Source organism: Lethenteron reissneri, chromosome 42 (genome assembly GCF_015708825.2).
Source record: "Lethenteron reissneri isolate LAM-NWPU_2019-01 chromosome 42, ASM1570882v1, whole genome shotgun sequence".
Lineage (NCBI taxonomy): Eukaryota > Metazoa > Chordata > Hyperoartia > Petromyzontiformes > Petromyzontidae > Lethenteron > Lethenteron reissneri.
This window is the reverse complement of record NC_083820.1, coordinates 11290474-11299634: the sequence shown is the minus strand read 5'-3', so window position 1 is coordinate 11299634 and position 9161 is coordinate 11290474.

Genomic DNA, 9161 nt, shown 5'->3' with positions numbered 1-9161 from the left:
TACATCACCAAAACCTTCGTGTTATTAGTTTGATAAAATACTACATCGGCATTCCAACTCATGGCTCAGTGGCACGGGCTGCATTGATAACGAGTGAGACGAGTGGTGTTTCCACCTTCTCATATGGTGTATGTTTTGAAGCTATTTTATTTGTTTGCCCTGGCTCGGGGTAAGTAATACATACGTGAATTGATAAGTAGGAGGATGCATGTTGTGAAAATTGCATTGTCAAAAATAATATTGTATTTTGACACGCTCTTATTTGGAGACACTTGTATGTCTGTATGGTGAGCTTGTTTCCAACCGTACATATACAACCTTGCTAATCGGAGGTGCGGGATATTATAACTTGCTATAAAACATAACAAATTCTGTTTGAGGCTTTCACAGCTGCACTGATTCAGACCGATAATGTATTCGGGTAATAGCTGCGTGGGGATTTCAGTTCCAAATGGGTTCATAAGCCCAAGCCTCCGCGGGTACAAACAGTTACCACTTCTGCGATCGACGGCCAATTATCAACCTGGAATGGACCGCATTCATTGCGTTCTGTTGATCACACCATCAGCGTTGTCAGATTCCGTCTGGCTGGGTTACAAGCAGCTGCAATCGCATCTGCAAACAGCAGATTGGTATTTGTCTGACAATCCCCAATGTACAGGGGCGTGTCCTGGTGTACGATACTGAATGTTAATGATATGCTATTGTGTGTATGATGTAATATTCCTTCCAACAACAATGTCAATGGTGATAAGTTTAAAAATAATTATACATGTAACGTTTTGCATTATGTATTACCACCGCTGGTAACATGAACATTCAACCTTTGGTAGTATGCGAAGAGTCGTCGCTACTGCAATTAAAGTGGCAAAATTAGACAAATACATCCTTGATTATAGAGTCCAGTATTTTGTTTCAGCTATGAGCACTGGGGGATGCTTCCACAGCAGTGCCATGGTGAGTTCACTGGACTTCTAATACAGAGGTCGACAGGTCCATTCAATCTCCCTGTGCAGCAGTTGAAACAATAGCGCTAGTTTCTCAAATCTCCCCCACAACCCCACTGCCACTGTCCAGATAACAGACGACGTATGCGTGGTGGGGTGAATCGTGAGTACTCTCCTTCTGCCGGTAGTGACGTACGGGAGCAATTGCAGGGCTGCGCCCTCATCCCGTGTAATCGAGCGTAATGAAGAACGCCCGTAGGTGCACGCGCGCGTGTTACACAAAGCGCATCCGCTCGCTTGGCCACGACTCCGCCAAAATGTCAGCCCAACAAGTGGCACGTGCAACCTGTGATCGCAGATCAAGGATTGCGATCCCTGACGCACGGAGCTCACCGGGGTCACGGTGCCAAACCGGAGTGGCCCGTTGATGCAACTGCCTCGGCTAATGAAGGCGCTCGTGATGACACAGGCGATATTACATTGCTGTCAAACACAACTACGGCTTACGCAGCTTATTACATTCCTATGATTGGAATATTCATAGCATAACAATCATCCCCCGCCGCCGCCGCCGCCGCCGCCACCTGCTGCATACACATTTGTCAGGACCCTCCTGAAAAAAAGTCGTGAGACTCACAAGGAAGATTCACAAGTGTGGCGCTTCGATTTCAACATATGTATGGTGAACTTCTTTCGCACCGTACGTGGCCATCCGTGCTAATCGGAAGGTGCGGGGGCAGGACAACAAACTCAACACAAACGGCAGTTCTCAAGAAATGTGACAATTCGACCATTCAAAAGCGTCATCTCGTTGTTGAGGGGGTTGGTCACCGTGGTACATAGAACAGCGTGGGCTCCACATCGTGTGGTTGGGTGTTGGGGCTTGAGGGGTAATTCCTCTCTCGCTGCACCTGACAGAAGCCACGAGGGCCACGTGACATCTCACATGTCCTGCTCTATCTCCCGGCAGCGTCCACGTGGTGCACAATTGACTAGAAATCGAAGCGCCACGCTCCGTGAGTGTCAGTGAGGCTTTCCCGAGCAAACAAGATTAATAATGATACAAAATAAGAATGATAACAAGAGAAAAGCAATCAAAGCAGCCGACATTGTTATGAACAGAATTTGGTTTTGGAAAAAAAAAACTTTCATGTTCACGTCTCATCGTGATCATCAATCTTGATTTTTTTTTTGTTTTACGTGTCAAACCAGCACAGTGATCGTGACACAGTACATCTGAACTGCCGATGCTGGTGGTGCTGGCCCATTGAGGGGCATAAGCAGAATGGCTTTGGGGAAGCCCCCTTTCAACTCATAACAGCATCGTGAGACGACAGAGGAGAGACACGAGACACGCTGTCGATGTAGTGAAGTGACAGGGGAGAGACGCAGACAGGGTAGAGACGAGAACCACTGAGTTGCTTGCCGATGCTTATTAAGCCGGCGTGTTGAGCAGCATTTGAACTTGACCTGACCTTGATGCATCCCAACGTTTTTTTCAAGACTCTGAGGCCCTCTCAGCTGCTTTGGGGTCACAGCCTGCTCCTTGGTAGCTTACGCCGAGCGCGGCCACCGTGAACTCCGTGGCAAATAACTAAATAAGCATCGCATGAATTAATAATTGTCTCGATATATTTGTTTGCCATGTTGCGGAATGTTGCGTGGGTTAGTGTCGGTGTGATGCTATGTGCTCGGTGTTCCCGCCTGTTCCTGCCAGGGGCTTTCACCAGAGTAGCCACCTGTCCTGGGGAAACCAGCATAGGTGAGTAATCTGTGAGTCTTCCCGGGACGATAAGAACCCCGGTGCTGTCATAACACCCAACCCCAGACAATGTTTCTAAATGTCGTGCTCCCTTCTTCTGCTAGTGTGAGGTTAATCGTGTTCCCATGTTCGGTCCCAGTATGTGTGTACCTGAAAGGTGGCAACCCCAGCTCACAACTCATTCCTACTGCACACTTTCTATGGTGCACAGGCACAACTTACACGCATTTAGTTGAAGTACTATATTTTGTATTCAGCTCACCACTGCACAACACTTGGTTGCATTGCATTTCTGAAAGCAAATACAAATTCAATGACACACAAAGAGCCACAACACATCTTTCAAGTTGTAAATATATATTTTTTAAATCTGCGAACAAATATTCAGAATTCCGCCGTGGTGTGATGGTGAGCACACTGGACTGGCGACCCAGACGTCGCCGGTTGGATTCGATCTCCCGGCGCGGAAGTTAAAACAAACTTTTCTTAAATACCCTCCTTCCCCTGCTTCCACCCAGAGGTATAAATGTGTTCACCACAATGAGTCGATCGGTAGGTGGTGTAGAGGCGTTCCGTGTTGGTACGTCTGGGCCAGTGTGGAGGATTAGGCCAAATGCGCTCTAGCGGGGAATATCCAGATCTCTCTTTAATGAAGGCCCTTCCAGCGGCATTCGCAACGAGCGAACGAATCGTGCGGCTTGCACCATTACCTCAACAAATAAGACATCCTTCCCCAGTTTTAATCGCGACGTTCGGGAGCGCTGTGTGTTTATCAAAGGTCCGTTCTTTGCTCGGCGTCTTTTTTTTTTATCAGCGCCGCTCAGGCAGCAACTGACATACCGTTTGTAAGGCAAGTTGGGGGTTGCACGTCCTGAGCCGATGCATATTCCATGCGGTGATCACAATGTACATAAAGGGGGAGGGGGCGGGGGGGGCACGAAGATTCTGGCTCCTCTCGAGCAACATGGGCACGGTTCGTTTTCAAGGGGAGTTTGGAGAAGTCACGGATGATCTGGGGTTTACAAAAAAAAGATTAGCCGCGCAACGCAACCTTTTCGTCACCGTTAACCTTGGCATTAGGGCTCGTAGATTAATTGGGGCGCGTGCTTTTTGTGTCACGGTAGAAGGAGACGCGCAGGGCGAAAGCCCGAGATCTACAACGGAACAATTTGTCCTGTTTTTACCGCAACGTACAAAGACACATAATCAGTTCCAGTGCGAAAAAAAGATGTGCATGCTGTTAAACAGCGGTTGCATACTCCTACCGTTTAGTTAAAATAATGATGTGTTCGGCGTTTAAATAAGCGTTTCGATGTAAACACTGCATTCAACAGTAGAGGGGGCAGCCCTTAAAGTGCCTTGTTCACTCCACTGCTGCCAGGTAAGACCTCACCTATGAAGGGCTCTGGAGAGCCCCCCTCTGGAGGTATTTTGGCCTACTCTTCCACGGTGGCCCAGACATCTTGGAAGAGGTGAGAGCCCCCAAAATATATCCTAGCGCTTGCGACCTGCCAATCGACGAACGGTCGTGTACGCAATCATACTGCTGGGTGCTCAGAGTCTGGGTCAGTGGGTTGGGGGAGGGATGGTGAACAAACTTGTATTCTGTGGTTACATTTTAAGTATGTGTGTAAACGTGTTAATCTAAAAACACAGTTGTGCCACTATCTTCTATTTACCTTGCGCACTTCATATTTGGTAGAGATATTGTTGAGTGATATAGAAGAAGTGGTTTGAAACACTCTGCTACGAGACGATTATCCGAGGCAGAGTTAAAGCTGCACTGGACCTGTGCCTTCCACCTTCACCAACAACTGAAACGGCACAGAGGCATGTAGCTAGAAGGAAGGCTGCCAAGAGGGTCTCGGGAAAAATACGAGAACAAACAAAAAACTAAAGTCAAGGTAGAATTTCGCACAACAACACAAAGATACCTGTCAGAAGGGTCACGACAGGACAAGACAGAGGTAGGGTGAATGAATCCCCATAACCGACACGGCTCCGGGGAGACATTTTATTCAGCGAGTGGCTTGACAAAGCGCTGCACAATTATTGCCACGATTGTTAAATACGTTTGGTCGCTTGCTTGTTCACAATGAGGCATCGCCACGCCCCCGATTGGGGGCGGATTCGCGTCACTTCAGCCAGGTTTGTGTGCGCTCCAAGGCGCGTCATTCACGACGAGCACGCAACGGAGAACCTCTCACGCTGTGTGGAAGTTCGTTATTCACGAGCCAAGCGGACGAGGCCCTTCTGTTTGCGACGGCTCGCTAATTTTGACGGCATTTAGTCGGCGCATTTTTTTTGGGCCGGTGCCAAATTCTAATCCAGCACCCTCCGTTGACGGCGAGACCCGCCGCGAAAGAGAAACGCGTGCGGTATGGAAAGGAACAAATTAAACGGCGCACATCAGGCGCGCTGCTCGCAAACAGAAGGAAAGGCACGACTCCCGTCCGTTACGACTGGCACGCGTGCGACGCACGTGCAATGCACTAGACCTTGTCTAGACCAGCGGCTCAAGGGCTGATGAGATGGGCGCATTTTTCAACTCTTTGAATCGGTGGCCTAACAACGATACGGCCACATGATCGACTCAAGTGCCAAATGTGGTTAACTCCCTGGGGTAGAGGCCACCAGATCTCTCCCCACCCCCCCTCCCCCCCAGGTTGTCTAGCGGGCTTGTCTTTATTCAATGGTTGGCCGAGTTTATCTGGGCTGTCTGTGCGTCTTGTAGCGCTGTGCTGGGCTGCGTCGACTTCCAACTGCTGCATACTAATGCGCAGTCTTCGGCGAGCTGCACCCTGTGACATATTCCCTCGCCACACTCGCCACCATCAATCTGCCCGGCTGCACCGAAGCCTGTGACAGGAAGCCACCCACTCCAGCTGGTACCCATGCCTCGAACGCACGCGGTGCACGGACGCGCGGCGATGTTCATTTAATTAGCTCGTTGGGCTCTTTGCTTGTTAGTAGATACTAGGGTATCCGCAGAAATTGTATACTCCGTTTTGAAATCATGTATGTCGTCGTGCCGTGATCACTGTTGCGCGCAATTTTTGTTATATTTCCTGACAACATATTTGTGAAATAACAAACTATGTGCATACAATCAAAACTAAATGCCAATTACCCATTTAAACGAATGCTTCGGAAAATTATGTTTTTGCGTGCAATTTAATGGCGTGGCAAATATGCATTGTCTTCATTTTCATGAGTTCCTTCAATTGTTTCATTATTCTGGCGTAACGAACACAATGCTTCTGAATGGAACCTTCTTCGTCTTGTGATGCGATGCCGGTCGTGCCATTGTCATAGAGGTAGAGGGGGGGAGGCCTGCAAGGTTGACCAGAGGTAGCTCTAGACAGCCCGTCTAGAGGGCATTCAGCATCATCTTGCACTCTGACCAGATCAGATTCAGAATCTTTATTAATTTCCTGGTGGGTTTCCGATGAACTATGAAGCTCTTTGTCACAGGTGTCCAGTAGGGACACGTGGTAAGAACGTCACAGCAACAAACAGTAAACAAACACGATAGGAGTGCAAAGCATAGGAAAAGTAAACACATAACTTAAGAACATGCAAATAAAACTAAACATTTGTTTTGTCTTACCATGTAAAGCACACAGAGCTATTAGCTTCTTTTTCAGAAGCGACCTGGTCACAAATGAGAGCTCAACGAGGTGACCCAGATGCCTTGGAAGAGGTGTGAAGGATAATTTATAGCTCATCGGATTCCTCTAACATAAATAAATATTATGATTCGGAGGTGGGAGCAACCCACGCTTTACCCCATCGCACGTGAACTGCCGATCGACTTCAACGTAAGCACACCCATTTGTGCTGACGGGGTGGACAGACGCGCGGGGATTTAAAAAAGTTTCGTGGAATAAACTCAACGAAAAAATATTATTTAGATTTGAATATCGATTTAAAGCTTTCGTGACTGCAGGGATTCATCTTCTTGGTTCTTTCGGTAAAGTCACGTAGAATGGAAATAATAAAATAATAAAAATAAAGCATAATAAAATAATTATTGTTTTATTATAAAACATCATAAAGTAATTATTATTTTATTATTTATTTATATTATTTTATTATTTCCATTCTACGTGACTTTACCGAAAGAACCAAGAAGATAGATTTGAATAATTACCATTCGGTGATTCGGAGCAGCAAGTGATATTCGGTGACGATCAGCCATGCACAAGTTAAACTCCCCCCGTCACAAATTCCAGTTCCCAGGGGTCACACATTGTTCCAGAATGACGACGCCGCCGCCACCGCCGCCACGCGCGGCATCTGCGCGCGACGCTCCGCGTTGTCACAGAAGGACACCCGTGTCGCGTCTCTCCCGGGAATGCACGCAACACAACGTGACAACACGCCCGCAACGGTTACATTTTATTTTGTTCTGGCTCCATTACGTCCACGGGCCTTCTAATCACGGAGCGTGAAAATGTGAGACAGTTGTCCGCATGAAGCGGGTGGCCTTCGTCAGATTGATATTGTGCATATACCTATTTTGGGTGACAGGTAATGGAGCGTGGAAAAGAAACAAGAAATGCTCTTGACTCTATCAGGGACATCGTGGTCTGTACGTGTGGGCCGGCGGGGGTGGAGGAGGCTGTGTGTGTGTGCGAAGTGTGGCTCTGTGGTCAGCAATAGACGACAAAGGGACTCTGAAATCATCCCTGAACGGGCAATAAATAAATTATGGGTGGCGCAGAAAAACCGCTGAGAGTAAGTGCGTCATGACCACCGAACATGCGAGTCGCTTTCATAGCCAAGTAACAATCCCAATCCGGTCACCATTGTTGCAGATGTTGTTAATAATTGAAGGGGGGGGGGGGTCGGTTTTGGCAAAAAAGCGTTAGATGCACTGAACTAAAAAGAGCGCTCGCATGAATCTAAACGACTAAACAAGTCCCGTCATTCTTTCATTGTGGATTATTTTTGTATTATCATGCCGAGAGGGGAATGGCGGCGCAACGGTGGAAAGACTGCACTTGCAACCCAGAGGTTACCGGTTCGTTCTCCCAGTGAGGCCATTCAAACGATGGTTAATGTTTCTTCTGTGACCCACAACTGTATAAATGGATGCACCACAGTGAGTCGATCGGCAGGCCACGTGTGATGGGCTAAAGCGTGGATAGTCCCGCCTCTTGCTGGCTCGAGTGTCTAGCCAGCATGGAAGAGAAGACCTAAATGCCATGTGGAGGAAATCTCAAGAGCTCCCTCCTGTGGAGGTCACGTCCACCAGCGCCTAGAGACCTTGTGTGCATTGCGCATTAGAAACCCGAGTTGGTTATTGTCGTTATCATAGCAGTGGTGGGAGCACGACATTGCAAGTCTTCACCTTTATCTTTGACAACATCAGTTTCAGTTCTATTTGGTTTATAGCGCAATAATATGTACTTTAATTGGATAGAGAAACTAAAAACCAATTTCGTAAAACAATAAAAATGTAATACGAGCTCACGATGATTAGGGTTTTTGGTTAGGGTTAGTGACCTATTGCCATCAACCAATATGGAACAGCCACAGCGAACGTGGGGTATTTGCAGTATAGATTTGTTTTCTCATGTGTCAAAATGTGAAGGGATCTCTAGGCACTGCCCATTTGTGACAAGGTTAAACATCGTCAAGGTGAGGCATTACAATCAAAGAGTAGGCCTCGAGCGAGATTATATATGAACGTGATTACCTTGGGATTAATACACCCATGGTGAAGGTGGCTTTAGTTTACAACATAACACGGCGATGCAATAGCGAAAGCCGACCATTTATGTCAGTAATGTGTGTAGTGGGCTAGGGCAGCACACGTCGCTAGCAAGGATGATGGCCTATTATATCAAGAATAATGCCGGAGTGACAGCCGAGAAATCATGTCACGTGTACGCGCTAGGTGGGTTGTTCAAGTGCAGGACCTTGAGAGATGACAGCAGCTTGGGAAGGCTTTTATCCAGCAGTGGATTGACCAAGAATGCTGATGCTGCTGCTGATGATTATTAGTTTTATGAAGCTTGTTTACCCAGGAAAGCCTGCCAGAGTCTCAATACATTTTTTTTCGGGAGGGTCCTGCCATGTTTTAAAAGAATAGGGTAATTTTACTACTCTGTGTAATCTAATTTGAGTCATTTGCGCGTGATTTTTCAGCATTGGGATATTTGTCCAATACCAGTTTTTAAAAAATAAATGTGTTCAAATGCAGGATGCTGGTGACAATTCGTTATTTTAGACTCGGCATTGTGTAGGTCAACGAGCTTCCGCAGATTTCTTGCGTGTTCGCGTGACAGGTGGCGGGTCAGGGGTCACGTGACAGAAGACATTCGGTGAAGATGAATGTCTCTTCCTCGTCGCACCTGTGTGAGCCTACAGTGCTCATCCTCGTGCGGTCGTGAAAAGGAATCCCTCTGTGTTTTGCAATTCCTGCGCAGGGCTGCACGAAAACA